Genomic DNA, 23459 nt, shown 5'->3' with positions numbered 1-23459 from the left:
AATTTTATGGGAAGTTTTTGTGTTAACCAAAAGAAGATACAGGCTTATTATTAAACTTTGTTTTAATGGGTGTCAAAATTCTATGACAGATTTTGGTCAAGAGACTTCCATTAGATGCACTGATCTTAAAATCTAACAACTTAAAACTACCGCACCAAAAAATGGTTCACAAAACATTCATTTTCTTCTGAAGGCTTTACAGTGCATTTATATCATTCACCAGTCTTTTACTATTTAATGTAAATGGACAAATGAGACAAACAGTTCTGAGCTATTCTTCCACAACCAATTAAGACAGTGCAGAGTCCTAGATAATATCCACTTAGCCGTCTGATTTTTCTGAACAGACTTGGTGACCTTGCCAGCTCCAGCAGCCTTCTTGCCCACTGTCATGATGATGTTCAGAGCAACTGTTTGCTTCACATCATGAACAGCAAAACGACGCAGAGGAGGGGAATCAGAGAGACTCTCAACACGCATAATTGTGTCATGAACCATCTTAATTATGGCAGCATCACTGGATTTCAAAAATGTGAGCCATCTCCCAGCTTCTTAACCAGAAAAGCAATCAATCTTCTTCTGCCTGGCAGACTTACAAGTAATGAAAGCAGCTCAGGTGCATGGCCAGCACTGACTTGGCCTGGATGGTTCAGGATAATCACCTGAGCAGTGAAGTCAGCTGCTTCCATTAGTAAATCATTTTCACTGTCAGCAGCCACATTGTCACAATAAATGTCTTTGATAGACATATTTTTGACATTGAAGCCCATATTGTCCCCAGGTAGAGCTTCATTCAAAGCTTCAAAATGCATTTCAACAAACTTTACTTAGTAGTGATGACTTGGGCAAAGGTGGTCACCATGCCCAGTCTAGTCTCAACTCAGCTCATAGCAGTTGTGCTCATTCCACCAGTTTTGTAGACAACCTGGAAGGACAGACAAAAGGTCTTGTCAGTTGGATGAGTTTTTGGCAGGATGCAATACAGAGCTTTGAGCAATGTAGTTCCACTGATAATTACCATCCTTATGGTGAATTACCAGGGGTGCATGCATCTTTTCAAATTACAGTGTTCTCCAGATATATGCCCAGGAGTGGGATTGCTGGATCATATGGTAACTGTTTTTAGTTTCTAAAGGAACTCCATACTGTTTTCCATAATGGCTGCACCAAATTACACCCCCTCAACAGGGTAGGAGGGTATAACCACTTTTCTTAACGTGGATGCTGACTTCCTCATATCTCTTCTAGCTATAGGGTGTCTGGGTAGAATCTATTGTCTTAACATCAACAATTAGTTGGTTCAAACTTAGCATGTAAGCCAGTAGGGCATGCTGATGGGTCTACACATTCTTGGAGATACCAGCTTCAAATTCAGAAACATCAGTGGCAACAGTGCCAGCCTGAGATGTGCCTGTGATCATGTTTTTGATAAAATCTCTGTGTAACTAATCCATCAATGATGGTCACATAATACTTGCTGATCTCAAATTTCCACAAGGAAATATCAGTGTTGATATCATATTCCCACTCAGCTTTAAGTTTTTCCAAGACCCAGGCATACTTGAAGGAGACTTTTCTCATCTCAGCAGCTGCATTCTAATTTTTTGATGGTTATTTTATTGATTTCACAACATTTGTAGATCAAATGGCCAGTGATCAGTAGCCAATGATAACAATAGGAGTCTTATCCCATTTTGGCTCATATTTAGTAATTTTTTTTATGACACTTGTGTTCTGGTGGCAAACTCTTCACAAAAAAAGAAACAGTTCGTTTTTCAGTTGGGTAAATTATACAATATTTTGGAAGCCTACTCTACTTTATATATGTCAAGATAGGTACATGGCCATTTTCCATGAGACAATACTGCCTTGTTCTCTGAACATATGGATTTTGTAAACTGCTTTTCAGAAAACATGATACAGTAAGTCTTATTATATTCTGTTTCTTATATTCTATTTGCATAAATTACAAAAATGGAAAGAACAAAAGTAAAAGAAGTTTAACAGCCTCTATTTCTTTTACCATAATTATGCTTTTGCCTACTTGCTCCAAGCCAGCAAACAACAAAAAAGAGAAAGTGGTGTCTGAAAGGCTTCACTATCAGTCACTTTAGGTAATAAAGACAGAGGCCGTCCCCCTCAAGAGTGGTATTAAGAGAGGGTTTCTAAGATAGAGTCAGAGAGGATGAGATTTCCAGTTCTTCAAAAGGAACTCATTAGCAGAGGGCTGCTGATTTCTCAGTTGGTGTTGGTGATAACTACTTAGTCCCTAATATTTCCATGGCTAGAATATAAAGGAGTTTTCTTTAAAACAAAACAAAACAAAACAACTTTCTGACTATTGTTGGTTCTAAAATTGTTCCTCATTGCTTACAAAAGTAAGCTATTAATGTGGGACTCCACAAAAATTTTTCCCTAAAACACACATATTCTAGATGAGTAAGCAAGTCCTTATTTTTAATAACAAGTCCTTATTTTTAATAACAGTAAAAATGCCCATCAAAGTTTATATTTATTAAACCTAATTTCTATAAGTATCATATTTTTAGTAAACTAATCTAAGTGAAACAGTGAGAAAAATATCAAATACCTAAAAAATGCTTAACACTGCCATGGAACATGTTACATAATCAGTGAAAAAAGGATTATACGCTGTGTGATTGCTCCGACTGTTGATTAAGAAACCCTAGAAGTCCATGGAGTTACTGCAAGAATCCAGATACAGATGAATCTACGCACCACCATTTACAGGCTGAATAAAAATAATCAACCCACTTCTTTCATTTTTATTTTGGGCCAATTGTGATTTATATACTACACATTTATGCTCAATTATTATTTCCTCAGTCAGTAAATACAGTACTCTTGACTGTTATTATGAGGTGATCTGTGATATTTTTATACCTTTGAAAAGGTTCTTATAATTGAAGGGTTTAGAAAATCATCCATATGTTAAAAATGTTATTTTTACCTCCCTGAACCTAGGCTTTTCTCTCTGTAAGCGGAGATTTGGCCATCTACCCTGTAGACATGCAGTAGATGTTAAGGGTATTCAATAAAAGTTAATTTCCCTACCTGTCTTCTCACACAGGTACCAAAAACATAGTGTTGCTCTGTAAAATAAATTGTCAAGTTAAAATCAAATATATCAATTCTGATTTCCTAAACAAATCAGTAGAAAAAGAACTGATAGAAAAAGTCAAACTGCTAGCAGAAATTACTTTCCATCAGGAGCAAAAGAATAACTGACTCCGTGATATACCTGACAGTTATAAGACTAAGCCTAAACATTAAAGCAGGTTGTTAAAAACAAGTTAATTTATATTTATTTCTACTAAAAAACAATCAACCAAAAAAGTAAAAGCCTGAGTGAGAGTCTGAGCCTTATGCACATTCTTCCCTTTAATTCTCACAACAAGCATTTTTGCTGTGAGTCCTAGGATTATTCCCACTTTACAGACGACGAACCTGACATACGAGGATATTACAAAGTTTGCCCGAGGTTACAGAGCAAGTATGTGGCGAGGCTGACTTTAACGACACTTCCTTTCATTATGGAAATCCTGTCCAAATCCACGATGAGAAACTGTCTTTGAATTGATTCAGATATGGTCTGTGCAATATGATCTGAGATCAGGGGTGGGCGAGATAAGAAACTGACCCCTCTCTTCCCCCAAGACACATGCCTGTCTTTCCTTGTTCACTGAATATGAGCATTAAGTATTTCCTCTTCCTCTCTTTCATGGTGAGCAGCTTCCTGTAAATTTCTCCCAGCCACCTTGTTTTGTGAATGTTTCTATTTCTAGAAACATCAGTTTAAAGGCATCTAGACAGCTCTGACTTCTCTGATATTGTCAAACAGCCTGAGTCGATCTTCCCTATGAAATATTCATTTTACGATAGCACAGGGAAACTTTCTAGATATGTAGAGAGAAATAAGACTCTGAAGGCACATTTCCCAGCATAATTCCTGAAGTAAAAATTGATCTAAGAGATCACTATAATTAAATGGCAATTACGTTGCTAATTCCTCTGAGGAATGCCAGTGGCATAGCTGGTTTATGAAAAACAAGTTGGCAGAGTTAAGACTAGTGTAACCTAGGTTCTTTCTCTCTTCATCACTGACTACCAGCTTGGCTGGCTGTCGGGGCTGAATAGGTAAACTCAAGTTTGAAAGAGTGCTTGGCCCACATTGTTCTTAATGAACTGTCTTAATAGCACATTCCCCTTTTGAGAACATTGCCGCTACTTGGAGCCAAATTCTGCTACTTTTGTGAGCATTGATTAAAAACACTCACTTGGTAATCATGTGTATACAACACTCTACTGAATAAATTGATGACTGAAGATAAACATGTATTTACATAGGCAGAGAATTTCAGGAACAATTGGACTCTGAAACAATAGATACTAATGCAGAGAAGCCTACAGGAGAACAGACCATCCAGAGGAGTAAGCTTTGTTGATTAAAAGCTTCTCATCTCTCAGCTCCACTCTGCATTGGTACTGTTTGACATTAAAAATCCTGCATCCTATCAATACTGTGCAGGTAGTCAGTATTTGGGGGGAAGTGATAGACATAGACCATATGAATCAGTTTTGGAGCTGCTGTCACTGGTGAATAAATGGTTCATTTCCCCCTTTTCTATTGTGATAGACTTAAGAGAAATTCTTCCTTTCACCACATGGGTCTAACTTTTTCCCCCATTTTTGCTTTCAGAGTAGGAGGGAGAGATTTCATCTGACATGTCCTTTCTTTCGTTTCTGTAACTCAGTGTAGGGGAGTGGGCTTCAAACTCCTCCTACCAAATGGACATCCTCCTTCAAAAGTACAGCCCACGGATTCCGGGCCCTGGGGCTCTGTTATAAACCTCAACGTGCAAATGCCAGGATTGGAAAAGAGGAAAACCAGAGGCTTGAGAAAAGACAAGAGGATATAAAATATAGTGGCAAAATGTAAAGGCCAGTAAGTGAAGTGGAGCAGACAAGCGCTGGTATCAGATGTAAAAATCAGATGCGATGAGTCCCTGTGGCTGAAGACCCTCCCCTCCCACCCTCCATCCAGGGCGAATGCTCCTGTGGGAAGGTATGCAGCATCTCGCCTCACCAACTGATGGGTTCAGGCCTGCAGACATCATGGACATGAACAGGCCAGCTTTCTCTTCTTATTTTTCTTCAAACACAACCACTGTACCTCTCCTTGGCCAAAAAGAGTATGCAATTTATATGTAACTTTCACAACTCTCTCAGTTTTTAATTCAACAAATGGTCTGATTAGTGGAAAGAATTTTTTCTTTTCCTCATGTGGTTACCCAGTTACAAAGCATAGAAAGCAATCCAGTTGCAGAAAGGGATATAATCTGTTAATATGACCCAGAATACTTGGAAAAGAAAATTGTGCCAAATAAATCTGCATTTTTCTAGTCCTGTACATAGCATAAGACAGTAGGGTATTTATAATTGTTCTCTAGGTATCAATACTTACAGAGCCCATTGGATTTGCTGTCATGCTTTAATAATCGTGTGATCCTAGAAGGTTGCCTATTACTTCTTCCAAGTCAAGTCCAAATTTCTTAGAGACAGGAAGCTTCTTTTTAGATTCAGCTACAAAGTGCATAGATAATGAAGAGTTCTCTGGAAGAATGTAAAAAAGTATCTAAGTGGCATACATTAGAGAGAGAAAAAAACACTCTGTTAATTTGCATCCCAGAAGGTCAATATGTGATCAAGATTGCATCTCAGCTCCTTTTAAAACACGTAATGCGTTTAGTGTCTGCAGTGCTCAGAAAAAGTACTCTAATAGTGACACTGGAGAATAAAACTCTCTTTAGACTTGAAATCAAGGACATAGAAGCATATTTCAGTTTTTCTTAGTGTGATCTGAATAGAATCACTCGGGGCTTTTGTCAAAAGTGCAGACTCCTGAACTTTGCCCCCAAATCATCAGCTGCAGAAACTAACTTGTAAAGGAAGAGATGACAGTATCTAACACTGGCTTCCTTAGGTGGGTCTCATCTATTCCTGAAGGGGCTCCCCACTGTCCAAATTCGGGAAGATCTGAGCATCAGAATAATCATATTGATGGGTTATAAACTGTTGAATGAATGTAAATAAATACATAAATAAATAGGGATAAGAGAAACTATTCTTTACAAATAAATACCAAATAATAAATACAGAATAAAGTATGCAATTGAAAATCCATCCCTTAGACCCATGATAGAAATAATTAATTCAATAAGTGATAAAACTAGTAGATAAAGTAGGCTAAGGAATGAGATATTTGTGTGGCCCGAAGTATTTCCATACAAAATATTTTTTAAAAAGTAAATAAAATAAGAGATTTTGGGTAAACTCTATAGGAGTTTTATTTTAAAAATATCAATCTAAAACTATCTCTCCAAATTTTGGTACTTAAAGCTTGAAACTAAGTTAAAAAGTTCACTGCCTATCTGTCATTTATAAAATATTTAAACATTAATTGCTGGCCAGGTCTAAGTTTATCTACCTTTGCCTTAGGAGAAAAAACTAAAACATAAGTTTCCAGTCAGGAAACGGTGATGTAACAACCAATGCACAGTTGCTTGCTTCTTGGTTTTTGCCAGAGATTTAAGGTTTTTAAGGGTTAAAATTATAATATATGTAATTAAAGCTCCTAAAATAAGAAATATTTCAGTATACAGTGGGAAAGAAAGATGTATGTTTTCAGTAAGAGTTTCGTGAAAAAATACTAAAACAAGAAGTTTCATGCATAATCAGGATTTTAACTATTTAACAAATTCTAAAAGTTTATGGAGCTCCAGTTAACTTTGAGATGCTTTAAAGAATACCAGAGGCATCTTAGATATTAAGTTAAGTAGGATTATTTAATATATTAAGTTAAATATAATCAGTCATAATTTTAATTTGCGAACAAGTCTCTTTATCGATTGCAGATATTTAACCAGGACTTTGCAGTCTTTTTGTCGTTATAGACTGTTAAGCTGCTGTTACAAAGGTGCTTCATCTTTAAAAAGATTCGTCAAAAGTCAATGAAAACAGTGGTTTACAGCAGCCCCACATAAGATGATGACTCTGAGGATTCCAGCCCACACCCTCAGCCCTCGGATGCAAAAACAAAAGGCTGTCCTGCCCCAGGGACCCCTAGATTAGGCATTCAGAGATTTTTACTCCCTGATAGGCAGGGTCTATGCCCCTACTTAGCCTGGGAGTAGTTTCAGAAGAAGGACCATCGCCCCTCTGCAACCCTATAAAATTATGGGAGTAAAATTTCTGAGGGGGGATGAGATAGGAAGGGGGCAGGGCACAGCCATTCAAGGAAGGATGCAGCAATTAACATAAACATGGTGGAAGATTCAACCCCCAGTAAGCCTTGAGGCTCAAGATGGTAAAAGATTTGACTTCTAGCAGATCTTGAGCTTCATTATATGCCTATTGTAGTATATTAGCAAGGTGAATAACACGCCCACAGGCACCATAACAGTCCCCAGGCTAGCCACAAAAGGTCAAAGAGTGGGAAATGGCCAGCTTCCTGGGAATCCCAGCCCCTTCCCCAGGCTACTTAGACTGGTCCTTCCACTTATTAGCATATGAAGCCACCCAGCCCATAAAAACTGGCAAAATGGTACCTGGTGCTGCCACTTTCTCTCTCCCTCCTCTTTGGAGACAGCCCACATTCTGTCTACAGAGTGTGTACCTAATTTTACTCTAATCTGAGCACCCAACCACCACACCTCGTGGCCTTTCTCTTGCTTTTTGATGTATCTCTAAATATGCCTTTACTCAAAAAAAAATTTTTTTTTTAATACCAAAGATGCTAGATCATTAGGCAGAACCCCTGGGCAGGGTCAGAGTGGACCACAAGGCAATAGCTTAGTCCCAAGCCCTGGACCAAATGGGAGGAAAGGAACACTGCATCCTTCCCAAGAACCCCAATCTTTGTTTTTATTGAGAGGCAGCTGTGGAAACTCAGGAAGATGTGGGAGTTCAATAATTGTGTTGGGACCTACAGAACTCAACATTGCAAACTGATTCAATTTCTCATCCCAGTAAACAAGGACCTTGGGGATTCCTCCTCATGCCTTTCCTCTTCTATGACTGGTCCCAGGATCAGGAGGCCTGAGTCTGGGTCTAGATGCAAGGATCTGTGGAAGGCAGGGCCTGGGGTAGCTGAGCCTGAAACACAAACTAGCTTAAAGTCAGGGAGGGGATAGCTTAGTGGTAGAGTGCATGCTTACCATGCACAAAGTCCTGAGTTCAATCCCTAATCCCTCCATTAAGAAAAGAAAAATTAAATAAATATGTAAATCTAATTACACCCCCTCCCCCCAATTTTTTTGAATTTAAAGAAAGTTTTAAAAAATAGCTTATAGTCATCTTCTTACCATATTTGCTTTTCCCAAGTGAGGGCAGCTGAGATCCCCAGTTTTCCTCAGATATACCGCACTTTTTCCTCTTGGTCCTTCTGAAGCCCTCCTGCTCTTGGGAACTTCTAGGGACATAGCAATGAAACTGTAGTGCATTTTGGTTATTTAGGGTTTTGCATCACAGTCATCAACTCTCTTTTAAATGGCTCGTTTATTTCTTATCCCCAGAAAGAATAATTTGCACAGACAGGCAGTATTAAGAGCTCTGTATTCAAGGTTCTTACTTCTCCAAATATTCAAATGCATTCATCTTGTTTATAGGTTTGTCTAATCCTAACTGAAGCCACACTGGCCTCTGTAACAGCCACGTCCCCTACACTGATGTCCACACCAGCCACATGACTGTCCTCTTTCTGACTTTCAGATTCAAAAACAAAACATTAAACTCACAATCTCTGGAAGGGTGAACTCACTGGGGCTCAGTAGCATATTTATTATGCTCCTTCCTCACTAAAATGCCCCTAGGAAAGGTGAAATAAAAGAAGTGCACAAGGTAAAGCTATAAATCGGAATAAAAGGGTTTATTCTTAAGGCTGTTCCTTACAGAGATCTGCAACCAATATAAAATCTAGACAGACAAGTTTTGTTCAGAATAGCAATGATGTGTAGAAAGGCCTTTTGGGTTTTGAGGTGCAATGGCCCAATTGTAATAACAAGCTAGAGACCTTAAAAACGTGAATTAATGATATCTGGAGTGTTTTGCAAGAGAAAGCAGATGAAAGGCATTGAAGAAAGCAATGGGAAATAAAATGAATTGATCAAAATCTTATGCTAAATCAGCATTCAGGTTTAAGCCCCTTGACATATGGCTCACACAATACCCTGCTGAACGGCACTGTTATTATTAGGCAGGGTGAGGGGATGGCTTTAAGATATTCCATATAATTCCCTATGTTCCCATCTGTTTTCTTGTTCAGGAAAACCTACAATTTGCCTGTATCCTCTCTCTTGGAAAAGTCAGCACAGGTCTGTTAGCCACAAAACTGCCAGATGCAATCCCCTCAGGAAAAAAATGTGTTATCACAAAGCTCTTGGTTGTGGGTGTAATCTTGCGTTGATTCAGTTAGATGAGTTTCCTCAGTGTTGCGAAACACAGCCAAAGGGGAACATGCATTTCCTTTAATTAAAAAATAGCTGTGAACTGAAGGAGTCATTTACCCATGTGGAACTAAGTGGAAAGACTGGAATGTGTTTATCTCTAGCAGAATAACAAGTTGCAAATAAATGCAAAACATTTCAGGGCATAGGTAAACTGAGGATCATTTCATGAAAAAATATATGAGGATTGTATTTCACAGGCATATGTATTTTGTCAGCTACTTTGTTCTTATGATCCCCATAAAATTTACTTGAATTGTTTGCAATCTTTATGCCTCGGCAGATAATCCCCAAATCTTCCCCAAACAGATCCTTTTTGTAAAAGCTGAAGTCACTTGGAACTCAGACAAGTCAGATTTTTGATTTGTGAATTCTGGATCTGCCAGTAGCTGTGAGACCACAAACAAACCATACTAGCTTTATGAGTCTTATTATTATGTTTTCTTTTAAATGGGATGTAAGGATTAAGTAATAAGGGTTCAGATAAATTTGTCCTTACATAAGGACAGAGGTGGATTCCTTCTCTCGCCCCTCTCCGGCCAAGGTCAACTCCCACGTTGGTCTGCTACCCTCGATGACAAGCCACCCTTCTGATGGCTCCTACTAACATTGTAATGCCCAGAGAGAGGCAACTTGTCATTCAGTGCAAGGACTCTTCTCATTGTTTGCAAGATTCTGTAAGGTCACGTGGTGTTTGTGCGTGTGAGAACACACGCTGGAGGGGGCTGCCCTACAGTGCAGAGCAGAGACCGGCTGCACCCATAAGGCTTGTGTAAGGGTCTCTACACTGAACCACTCCCTAGCGCTAAGAGTCTGTAGACGAGACTGAAATTGCCAATAAAATTTAAGAGGATAAATGTCTTGTTGCCAGTTTTTGTCATTAAAAAATACAATCAAAAACACAAAAAACCTTTTATCTTTATTGGCATTTCATAATACAAAACCATTTTAATACCAAAACCTTTTGGAAGATACACCTTTCAAGCAGAAAAAGTTTCCTTTGAATGAAATAAATTTAATTACATGATAACTATATTTCACTGCCTCTATTTGGTTTATTTCACTACAGACTAATCGAAACCCTGTTGGGGTGGGAGGAGAGGTCTGTGGGTAGACACGCAGCAATCATGGTTTTAAGGAACCTATGCCTTACAAAACAAAAGCTGGTTTCCTGGGGGAAATTCTCATCAGTGGCTTTTAAGCTTAGTTATAAATGAATTTTGAAAGTCTTTTTATGTATCTTGTATAAAACCTCTTTTGTTTGTTATTATCTGATCTTGGTACCATTTGTGGCCAATAGTGGTAGATTTGTCTTTTAAAACACTAGAAATACAGCTTAAGCTAGCTTCCACATTTGTGGCTGTGTCTAGAAATGCAAAAAAAAAATATTGACTGAAAGCAAATGAGTTCTAAAATAATGTAACTTTCTTAGAGAATCTGTTGGGTAGGATGCACTCAGTTCTTACAAGGCTAGCCACAGACTCTAATAATGTCCGAAATCCCCTCCTGTACCTGTTGCGGCAGCTGGCTCACTCAGCCCAAGTGAATAATATCACAGTTTGATTAATGTTCTTGATGCCATTCTTCTTGCTGTAGTCTTCTTGTTAGAAGATTCCTATACAAATGATACATATTGCAAGCCATGGTTCAAAGCATTACTACCGTCCTATGACTGTCTAAAGGAAAAGCAAAATGAGAGAGAAAGAATTGAGAGATCATGGCTTTATAAAACCACTAAAGAAACTTTCTATAAAAAGATTTTCATCAGAAGATAGATACTAGTCAAGAGAAAGATGAATCTTAAATACTATAATTTAGAATATCAATAGCACGGGAGCTAATCTGGACTCTGCAAAAAGTAAAACGGGGAGTCACAGACATCCCTGGAAGACAATGTGTATCAGGATTACAGTATCTTATACGCACCACAGCTTTGTAAATCTCTTTTCTATTGTAAGGATAAGATAAAAGATTATAGGGATATATGAAAGTGAAGGAAGGGGCTAATGAAATTTGGGCACTGGGGTAATACTCAAATAGTGCTTAATAAAAATAACTCTAAAAATTCTGTTCTTTATTTGTTTTATTTAGTGTTTCTTATTTATTCAGTACATTCCTACTCTCCTTTTTCCTTCCAAGTCATATGTCATTCTACAAATACTTACTAATACATAATTATTCATTAGGAAATACTCAGAAATTACTTACTTATGCTAATTACTGTTGCAAGACAAATTCTAAGTGCCTAAGGTAGAACAAGTCTGCTTATTACCTACCAGTTATACCCAGTTTCACCTTAATGATTGAAATGAAATGTCACCAAACAGTATATGATACCATTCTGTTTTCTTCCAATTCTAACCCATGCCAGTGGTTTATCTGCATTATAGCCTACTTGGTTGAAGGATTTATTATTGTACAAAACTACTTAGGAATGACTGAATAGAATTTAAATCTTAATTAACCACTATTTGGAAAGAAAACATAAAGTGTCAAGGCTGGAGTTCTTTTCTCAAAATAAAATCTCTTTCCCCTCATAGGTTTAAAAAGGCATTTAATAAACCATACCTCTCATAAAATTAACAGGCATTATCAGAAGACAGTTTGCCACATTTGGGGAGCTAAGACTCCCCAAATGCTCATGGGAAGAGCACGTTGACTTGCTGCCACTTTATCTTTGGTTAAAGCAAGATGGAATAAAACTTGAATGTTTATGAAGGAAACATTGCCAGTGCGGAATGAATTCCCCTAAGCCAATTTCATCTCCCTGCACACTGCCCTCATTAGATGAAAGAACTTCAATTTAGCTGAGAGCTCAAGAATTGGACACTGGAACAAGTAACATGAGCTACGATAAAAGAATGCAGTGGAATCTGTTGTTTTGGTGGGAGCCACATGCCATTAATTATGTTGGCTTCTGTTTTTAAGTGCCACAAGTGTACCATCAACCTCAATGGTTACCCTGGGCTTCAGTTCCGAATTCCAGTTTCCTGTTTAGACACTGCCTTGCCATCGTCTTAAAATCAATACACTCAACATTGAATTTATTATCTTCCATGAAAATCAGTGAATTCTCCAATCTGCTTTCTAAAGGACCTGTGCTAGGTCCTTTCAATTAAGTACAAAAGTTGCACTCTGGCATTTAAGAACTTAGCACCTAATGCAACCTTATTTTTTTGTATGGAATTTTCTACCACGTTACTCTGTTTCATTCACTGTGGCTTTTTTGTTTTGTTTTGTTCTGTTCTTTGTTATCCACGCCTTTGACTCTCTGTGGACTTTTCCCCCCAGGATGATACCCGTGTATCTATACACCCAACATTCTTTATATCATTTTTAAGGGGCTCAAGGATATCTAAAAAGCCACAAATAAACCTCCTATGAGTCATATTTATCAGGTTAAATATTCCTTTGTTCTTCCTGTAAAGCTAGGCCATTTGACGTTTCCTTCACATCCATTGTATTTTCCTGACACTGAGATCTGGTTACATTGTCCCGTCCCCAGCAACCCCCATCCCTTATACACAACTATTCTTCAAAGTCTGTCTCAAATCTCACATCCATAAATATGTATTTGTTTGGGATTTTGACTATCCAACATCCATTCTCCCTTATGCTGGAAATAGTAGTCTTATTTTGGCTGAAACACTCACCTCTCCCTCCTGTAGTCCATCGCTCTTCTCCAGGAGAAGTTTCTGACTGACTTAAACCAATAAGCATATTCAATTCCTTTGGCCATGGACATTGGTTGATGAATTGGCATATGTCTGAGATGCTAGCAGATGTTTGATGGGGGCTTCTGGGAAAGTAGTTTCATTACTCTTTGGTGGAGCTCCTCTTTTTCTCTTACAAATTAGAAATGGAGCATATAATTTCTCCACAGCTGCTGCTGCCATCTTGTAACTACAAGGAATGCAGATTTAGGCTTAAGCAGACACACCAGCAGAATTCAAGAGAAATATGAAGAAACTAGGTCTTGAGGGACATTGTTGAGCCACTAGGCCATGACTGACTGAAGTAGAAGCCTAGGAGTTTACAGCTATATTATTTGATACATTTTCCAAATCATTTGAGTTTGAATTAAGTTTTCTATTGCTTGCAAACTAAAGAGTCCCAAGCCTACACTTCTCACACAGTCTTGTTCTTCCTTTTTAGTACACCATGACATTTTGTTGGTTGAATTTTTGTGTCACTTGTTCTCATCTATGTTGTCATGGTGTATGTGTCTCATTTCCCATCTGGCTGGAAGTTCAGGCTTACAAAACTCAACATCAAGCCTGTCTTTTACACGCATTTTATCTTGCCTGGGATCTTGCATATACATTATCTCTTTATTAAATGTTAATGTCAAAATGCTTTAGACACTGTGCTAAGCCAGAGAACAGGAGCACAAAGGGCAGAGGTTATCTATTTATTGGTAGCAAGCCACCCCAAAACTTAGTGGCTTAAAACAGCGATTCTATATTTTGCTAACAAATGTGTAATTTGACCAGGATTTTTCTGGGGCAGTATGTCTCTCCTCTGCATCAACTGTGCTGAAGGAATCACTTCCAAGATGATACACTTATATGGTGAAAAAGTTGGTTCCGGCTGTCAGCTAAGAGCACAGTCAGCCTTGATTTCTCCCCAGGTAGGTTCCTTCATGGAGCTATTTGGGCTTCCTCATATTATGGGGGCTTGGATCCAAAAGCAATTATTTTTCAAAGACAGGAAATGAAAGCTGCTAGCTTCTTAAGGCCTAGATCTGGAACCTGAAACAAGTTGCTTTTACTCTAATCTACTGAACAAAATAGTGACAGCTCCTGTCAAAATTCAAAAGGAGGGAAAGTAAATCCCACCTACCAGTAGAAATGTTGAAGTATTTGTGGCCATTTTTTTTTAATCAAAGTAGATTTATTTAGAAAGAGGTACACTCCACAGACAGAGTGCAGGCTGTCTCAGAAGGAAGAAAAAAAAAAAAAAGCCATGAGGTACAGGATTGGTATTCAATTTAAAGAAAAAGTAGATACACACCCCATAGACAGTGAGGGCCATCTCTGAAGGCGAGGGAGTGAGGGGTTTTTGTGCCCATTTTTAATGTACAACAAGGGTATACAGGATACAGTCTTTTACTTGAAGGAAGTCAGGCGTCATGGGTTTGCAGACATGAGAATATGACTATGAGGGAGTAGGGGCTCCCGTGCAGCTGGATAGTGTTATGAGATGAATGGTGTAGCTTTGAAGTTCCTATATTGAAGCCCTAACTTCTGATGTGATTGCATTTGAACATAGGCCTTTAGGGAGGTAATTTAGGTTAAACGAGATCACAAAAGTAGGGACCTAATGCAATAGGACTTGGGTCCTGGTAAGAATAGGCGGGGACACCAGAGAGCTCTCTCTCCCGCTTGAGTGCACAGAGAAGAGGCCACGGGAGGCCAGAGCACAAAGGCACCATCTACAAGCCCAGAAGAGAGGTCACACCAGAAACCAACCCGACAGGACCTTGTCTTCCAGCCTCCAGGACTTGGAGACATTAAATTTCTGCAGTTTAAGCCATCCAGCCTGTGGTATTGTTACAGCAGCCTTAGGAGACTAATAAAGTAGATAGACAGACAGACAGACAGACAGCATGGCCTACCCAGACTTTGCTTGGGGAGGTCAGAGGAAGGCTGTCAAGTTGCACAACTCCAAGGGGACGTCATTTATGTGAAGCAGATGTGAACGATCTCCCTGCAGCTGTGCAATGCCGCAGCCTGGGAACAGAGGAGGTGCTACTGAGAAGGAGACGTTTGAATTAAGACTGGAGATTCAAATAAGTTGTTCACAGAAAGATAAGGAAGGCAAGGCATTCCAGGCAGAACTTGTGAAAAGTTACAGGTACGTGAAACTGATGGCATTTTCAAGAAGCCAAGTTGTTTTCTAAGGTGAGAGCAGAAGGCATGTGGGAGCCTTTGTGCAGTCAGCGTCTGTGAACCAGACTGGGTGACCTGCTGCTGTTTTTGTTATTGCTTTTGCCTAGTTTTGTTTTAAAAAAAACAAAACAAAACATTATCAGGGTGATCCAGATTTTCCTCTTTTTCTCATTCGCTATGCCAAGCTGGTCTCTAAGTCATCGTTTCTTACTTTCTGATAAACCTGTTTATCATGGTACTTCCTATTCCTACCCGCACCTTTTACTTACAGTTGGAATATTGCATAACTCCTAAGTAGATAGTTTTTACTCCTACTCTGTCCCCACTTCTGACCTACTTCAAAGAATATAATTAGTTTGGTGGAATATTTTAAAAAGTGTTTTGGCAACCAGTGTGATTATTGATGAATTTTAAGTGGTCTGATAGAGATGAAAATCAATTTACCGTGTCTTGAATACAAAGTGAAGCTTTAAGCAGAAGATGATGTAAATGGCTGTTTTTTAAAAGAAGGAAATATGGCAGTAGATTGTTGGGGCCCAGGGCAGGTCACCCTAAAATATGCCTCAATAGCATACTGATTATTTTGAATTCAAGTTACTTAAGAAGTGGCTAATGCAAGAGGGACACTTTGACCCTCCTCTCTGTCCCTCTGAAAGCAGTAAATAGATCTCACATGTGAAAGGTACACTCCATACATACATCTAGAGATAGAGAGACACCCTTAGTGCCAGAAAGAGGGAATTTTGGTTCAAGAAGCTTTATAAATAGAACTTGTTTTTCCTTTAATTTACTACCGCAAGCCCAAATGTGTTTAGATTCTTCACTAGTTACGCACTCAAAGCCTGAGTTAAAGGCTGCCTGCTTTGGCTGTTTCTTATGTCCCATTGCTATGAGACCTCTGTGTGCATGGATTAAAATTTGTTTCTTTTTCTCCTATTAATCTGTCTTGTGTCAAGTTTATCGTTAGTCAAATCACAAGAACTCAAAAAGGGCAGGGGGGACGTTTTCCCCTCCCCAGCAAGATAATTCTGATTTAGCTGCATTTAATAGAAGATTTAGGAAATGGTATGTAAGCTACAGGTGTGCACAGTCATATGCTTTTTTGGTTCTTCTTTGAGAGAATACAGCTTTTTCACATACGTATGTATTCTGAGCAACCTGAAAACTCTGTTCTAGTTATTAAGCCATTTTCTCTCAGTGCCAAACCTCCCTCTGGGGCAGAGGAGTGTCTTAATTCAAGTCTTCTTGATTGATAGGACAGTAATCAGTCCTGAATCGAATTCATCTTTATCTTTCTGAATGTTTGCATTAGATGCAAACCACATTTTTGCATTGCCAACTCAATCCTTGTTCCTTTCCAACAACAGAGAGCGCTGGAATGAGCCTGGAAAGCCCCAGGAGAAAGAACAGACATGCCCTACTCACTTCCTACCTGTCTGCCGGTGGTTCCCCTCTGCAACACCCTCTCCTTGGTTCTTCATTCTGGCACCAGCAGTGCTGTTCTAAAGCAGCGGCTGTAGCCAATCTGTAGTTTTCCTTCGTTCTGCAAACCAGCCTTACCATGCCCATTCAGTGACATAAGCATGTCAGCTAGCACTGCCCGCACAGACGGCTGTCCAGGGCCACAGGCTCTCTCCTCAAAGTTACTAAAGTGTAACAATTCCGAACTCTCTCTGTCCTTTGTGCTCTGAGCACTGGAGGTGGTAACTGCTTCCTTCACTTGCAAGTTTATATTTCAAAGTTACCATTTTACCCTTTCAGTTACGTAGCTAGTACTTTTAACCTAATTAATTATTTGTATTAAATTCTCACTGTTCACATAACTGGTATATGAATCAAAGTTCAGCCAAAGAAGAAACAGTAGAAGATATTTTCATACATATATATGAAACAAGGAATTGTCTTACACGAATGGGTGCTGACTGGCCAAGCCTGAAATCCGTAGGGCATGTTGTCAGGAGTGGCAGGCGGGAACCCTTGCGCGTGGGCTGAAATTGCTATCCACAGGCAGGACTCCTCCCTTACCAGGGAAACCTCAGCTCTGTTCTTAAAGCCTTTCTACAGATTGAGTCAGGTCTACCCAGATTTAGTCTTTGTTCCTCAAAGTCGACTGATTATGGACCTCAGTCACACCTCCAAAGTACCTTCACAGCAACACCTAGGTCAGTGTTTGATTGAATAACTGGTGACAGTAGCCCAGCCAAGCTGACATAACAGAAGACCTCACAGTTGGTGTGGTTTCTGTCCCCTCACCAGACTAACTCATATGGACCCTCACCTGTATGTAGACAGCTGGATTTTCTGTTTGAACAAATGGCAAAGGGAGAGGACATGCTGGGAGAATTTGTCTTTGTCTGTCTTCTGAGAGGCGACAAAACTAAACCCCTTGTGGCTACGAAGTGCTGGCTCCAGCTCTTTACCTTGAAATGTTGTATAGAGTAATCAATGTCTAGGAAACCTGATTCTATTCCTGCTTTTGGCTTTTTGTATTTACTTACTGTTCATGAATTATGAGGTGTACTACTTAAACATTTATTGAACGATGACAGTATTTTTGATAGAAGAGGGCATTAAATCAAGTCTTCTTGAATCGAACTTCTTCACGTTTTTCTCCAAGAATACTTTTCCCATCTTCTCACTGGGTAATGTTATTTCATTCCTTTTGAGAAGTAAAGACGTGTTTTATCAGATACCTAGGCTTACCCATGTGCTTGTGGCATTCAGTGTTCTGTATGGGTCAGGAAAGATCAGGAGAGGATGAAAATGTGTCAGCTTTCCCATTAATGATGGGCTCCCAGCTAAAAGCCCTCTTTCTTGCTGCCGTGATCAAACTTGCATCATGAGAGAGTGGAAAAAACTGTTTTTTATTGATTGTTTTTTAACCCCGAAGTCATTTTCTCTATCAGGGATATGAATGGATAAAACAGCATTCCTTAAAATTGAGAGATGGAATCACATGCAGACATTAAGAAGCACAATGTAGCTCTATATGTAATGTTAAGCAAATCTCCAAGGTAGGCAAAAAAAGCAGAATACAAAGCAGGGTAGATGGCATGGTCTCATACACAGAATACACAGCAATATGATTATTGATACATAGAACAATTCTTAAAAATAACAAGATCTGGATGAAATTGATCACTTTCAGGAAGAACTGCAACTCTGTGCTCAGTGCTTACTGTGTACCATTACCTTGTTGTTGGAAATGTAGCATTAGATAAAATGTAATATGAACGTATAGACAATGGTATAATAATCACCTATTATTCATCATTCACTCGATAGTTACCAGAAATTTCTATACTTGCTTCTTATTTTGTTTCTTTTTTCTATTTTATTTTTGAATTATTTTAAATGTATATTCTAAATATTATGTCATTTCATCAGTATTTCTATGTATATTGCTAAAAATATAGACTTTTTTACTTTCATATTTACAGTATCATTCTATCTCCTTACACAATTAACAATAACGTCTTCTTAAGACTTTGTTTTTTTAAGAGCAGTTTTAGATTCACAGCAAAACTGAGACAAAGGTACAGAGATTTACCCCTATTCCCATATAGCCCTGCCCCTTATACATGCATAGCTCCCTCAATTATCAGTATCCCCACCAGACTGGGACTTATGTTATCATTGATGTTTTACAAATGTTAAAACTTACAATAACACATGTTAATGACCTAAAGCTCATAGTTTACCTTTGTGTTCACTCTTGATGTTATAGATTTTATGAGTTTGGACAAATATATAATGACGTGTATCCATCATTATAATATCATACAGAGCATTTTCACTGCCCTAAAAATCCTCTATGCTCCACCTATTCATCCCTCCTTTTACTGGCTCCACAGTTTTGCCTTTTTTAGAATGTCATGTAGTTGAAATCATATGGTTTGTAGCCTTTTTAAATTGACTTCTTTTACTTATAGTATGCATTTAAGATTCCTCCATGTCTTTTCATGACTCAGTAGTTCATTTCTTTTTAGCACTGAATAATATTACACTGTCTGCATGTGCTATAGTTTATTTATCCATTTACCTACTGAAGACATTTTAGTAACTTCCGTGTTTTGGCAATTATGGATAAAACTGCTATAAAACACCCAAGTGCAGGTTTTTGTGTGGACATAAGTTTTCAACTCCTTTGGGTAAATACCAAGGAGTATGACTCCTGGATTTTATGGTAAGTTTGTTTTGTTTTGCAAGAAACCACCAAACTGTCTCCCAAGGTGGTTGTACCATTTTTCATTCCCACTAGCCAGGAATGATAGTTCCTGCTGCTCCACATCCTCACCACCATCTGGTGGTGTCAGTGTTCCAGATTTTGGCCATTCTAATAGTCGTGTAGTGATAGCTCATTTTTGTTTCACTTTGCCTTTCCCTGATGACATATGATGCGGAACATCTTTTCACATGCTTATTTGCCATCGCTATATCTTCTTTGGTGAGGTGTCTGTTAAGGTCTTTGGCCCATTTTTTAACTGTGCTATTTTTTTTGTATTGTTGAGTTTTAAGAGTTCTTTGTATATTTTGGATACCAATTCTTTTTCAAATGTGCTTTTGCAAATACTTTCTCCCAGTCGGTGGCTTGTCTTCTAATTCTCTTGACATTGTCTTATGCAGAGCAGAAGTTTTAATTTTAATAAAGTCTAGCTTATTAATTATTTCTTTCATGGATCACGACTTTGGTGTTGTATCTAAAAAAGTCATCACCATACCCGACATCAATTAGATTTTCTCCTGTAGGAGTTCTATAGTTTAGCATTTTGCATTTAGGTCTATGAGCCATTTTGAGTTAATTTTTCTTGAAGGGTATAATGTCTCTGTCTAGATTTATTTATTTTTCATATGAACATTGCACCATTTGTTGAAAAGACTATGCTTAGGAAGAAAGATTTTTCTTCAAGTAGTAAAATGATCTGTAGTTAGGTGCATCCACATTAACAATTGCGTCTTCTTGCAGAATTGACCTTGTTTACAATTATATAATGCCCTATTTTATAGCTGATAACACTCCTGGCCTTGAAGTGTGCTTAGTCTGAAATTAATATAGCTATTCCTCAATTACTTTGGTTACTGTTAGCATGGTATATTTTTTCTCTATCCCTCTACTTTTAATCTATATATGTCTTTATATTTAAAGTAGGTTTCTCTATCCCTCTACTTTTAATCTATATATGTCTTTATATTTAAAGTAGGTTTCTCTATCCCTCTACTTTTAATCTATATATTTCTTTATATTTAAAGTGGTTGTGTTTCTTCATCCACTCTGACAATCTGTCTTTTAATTAGTACATTTAGACAACTGACATTTAAAGTGGTTATTGATGTAGCTGGATTAATAGCTACCATATTTGTTACTGTTTTCTATTTGTTGCCCTTGTTGACTTCTATTTTTGTCCGTTACTCCTTTCTGCCTTTTCTCTTTTAATTGAGTATTTTATATGATTCCATTTTATCTCCTTTCTTAGCATATCATTTACACTTCTTTTTTAAAAACTGTTTTTAGTAGTTGCCCTAGAGCTGTGAGCTTCCTGAATCCCAGATTCTGTGAGCTTCCTGGATCCCAGATCTGTGGTTTTGTGTCTGACATTAACTTGGGGAAATTGTCATTCATTATTGTGTCGAATATTTCTTCTGTTCCTTCGTCTTCTTTCTTCTCCTTCTGGTGTTCTTACTACGCAGCACCCATCTTTCGTAGCTGTCTCACAGTCCTTGGATATTCTGTTCTGCTTTGTTCTCTGTGCTTTTCAGTTATGGAGGTTTTCATGGAGATACCCTCAAGCTCAGTGACTCTTTCTTCAGCTGTGTCCAGTCTGCTGTTAGGCCCATCACAAGCATGCTTCATTTCTATTACAGTATGTTGGATCTTTAGCATTTCCCTTTGGTTCTTAGGATTTCCATCTCTCTGCTTACATTGCCCAATTGTTCTTACATGCAGTCTATTTTGTCCGTTAGAGCACTTAGCCTGTTAATCATAGTTATCTTAAACTCCCACTCTGATAATTCCAATATCCTTGCCGTATCTGGTTCTGATGCTTGTGTTATCTCTTCAAATTATGTTCTTTTGCCTTTTGATATGCCTTGTAAATTTTTGTTGATAGCTGGACATCATATACTGGGTAAAAATACTGCTGTAAATAGGACCTTAGTAATACGGTGGTGAGGTATTGGGGGAGGGGAAGCATATAGTCCTGTGATTAGGTGACTAGGGCTCAGTCTTTTAGTGAGGCTATCTATGCTTCTGGACTGTGACCTTCACATGTATTTTTAATATTTATCACCACCACCACCCCCGCCGGCCCATCTTAGCTAGGAGAGGATAGTTAGGTTGGGATGTTTAGATATTTCACTCCCCTTTAGGCTGGTTAAGTTCTGGAAATACCATAGCAGGTTAGGCTCAGGTTAACTCATTTCTCCTGAGGGCAAGTCTTCTTAAGAAGAACAGAATGCTTTGGCATACTTCAAAATGACTGCTTTTCTCCTCCCTGTGATGGAAGCCTGAGCTTCTGGAAGTAAATCTTATAAAATTGGGAAGGAGCTGGGGACAGACTCCTCCATGACTGGGTCTCCTTGGAGCTTTTAACTATCAGACTTGTCCACACTGAGTTTCCAGAAATTGATCAATTACAGTTCAATTCTGCCTACCCCAGCACTGGTTCCCAGAGTAGTTTTCATGCATGAGTCTCTGCTGTGGCAAACTGTTATTCTGTCTTTGCCTGTCCAGCCTCTCTTATGGATCTCAGAAGATTCGTTAATATTTCAGTCTGTTCAACTTTTTGTTTTATTTGTTGTCAGGGTGGAGCAGAGACTTCCAAGTTCCTTGTATGAAGAGTTGGATATCAGAAGTCAATAATAACTTTTGATATGCACTAGCCAGGCCATTTTCAAATATCTTTCATATCTTTTTAAAAATTTACATATTTCTTTCAATTTAATGACTTAAGTAACATGAAATCACTATTATCATTAAGACCTCTTAACCTAGATCAGTATCCTCTACCTTTTTGTTTTTCATAACCTTAATTTCTTAAAGTAACAAAGTCAATTTCCTGTATAAGTTTCACAATCTGGATTTATCTGTTTGCTTCTTCATAGTGTCATCTAATTTGTTCCTCTATTCCCCCATAATTCTTGAAAACTGGCTAAGTTTCAATCAGATTCAAGTATGTTAGTTGCTTATGCAAAAACTATAAAGTATTTTAAGAATATTATTTCAGCAAAAATACTTTATGGATTTATTAAAAGCCCAGCTCCAATCCTGCCTCTACTGGATGCAAACTCAAATGCCTTTGCAAAATGCTTCATAATACTTCATTTTGCAGGAAGTTGCTCATGAATAAACATAAGGATTTGGAGATTTGGGGTACTACTAGTCAAAAAGCATTCATTCTTAACCATTGTCATAGGGGGATTTGAAGTTTTGAAAGTCTCTTGTCCAAGAGATATCAAACTCTGGTGGTTGAGATACAACAGTAAACTCCCAGAAAATATCCAAAATAATAAGGCTAAAACTTATTCACTTATTCATGGCTGCTCTTCCACTTTGCAAACCTTAATTCCTTCAATTCCCTAGAACCTGCCAAATAAATTAGGTTCTTTGGTAGGCATATTCACTTTTTTTTTTTAAGTCATTTATTCACTTAGTCAAATGTTTATTCATTCATTAATGATGACTGAATGCCTACTTGCTGCCAAGCACTGTTCTAGGCAGTGGGATAAAGACAACAAATCTCTACAATCATTTAAATTGTTTTTGTTTATTTCAAGTCAGTTAAAAGTATTCAGCATTTAGTATGTGTGTATATAATGTACAAAACACTGAACGAGGCTTTGTTATGATATAAAGAAGTGTGAGACATATCACCTGCCCTCCTGGGATCTTAGTCTAGTGGTTGGGACAAACATACTCATGTTGTTCTAGAACAAGCTGTGCTGGAAGAGGGAAACAGATGAGATACTATTGATATAAAGGGTGGCTGAGATAATTTCTAACTAAAGGCTCTGGGCCTTTCCTTTCATTAAAACTCTCATTTGGCTG

At 38.2% G+C, this 23459-nt stretch overlaps 1 pseudogene; it reads right to left on the bottom strand.

Annotated features, from left to right (window-relative positions):
* Window positions 1–234: 234 nt before the first annotated feature.
* On the bottom strand, window positions 235–8522 carry LOC102523330 (annotated as a pseudogene).
* Between the last annotated feature and the right edge of the window lie 14937 nt (window positions 8523–23459).

The sequence above is a fragment of the Camelus ferus genome, chromosome 8 (genome assembly GCF_009834535.1).
Source record: "Camelus ferus isolate YT-003-E chromosome 8, BCGSAC_Cfer_1.0, whole genome shotgun sequence".
Classification (NCBI taxonomy): Eukaryota; Metazoa; Chordata; class Mammalia; order Artiodactyla; family Camelidae; genus Camelus; species Camelus ferus.
Note: the sequence above shows the minus strand (reverse complement) of the source record. Positions and strands in the feature narration are given on the sequence as shown.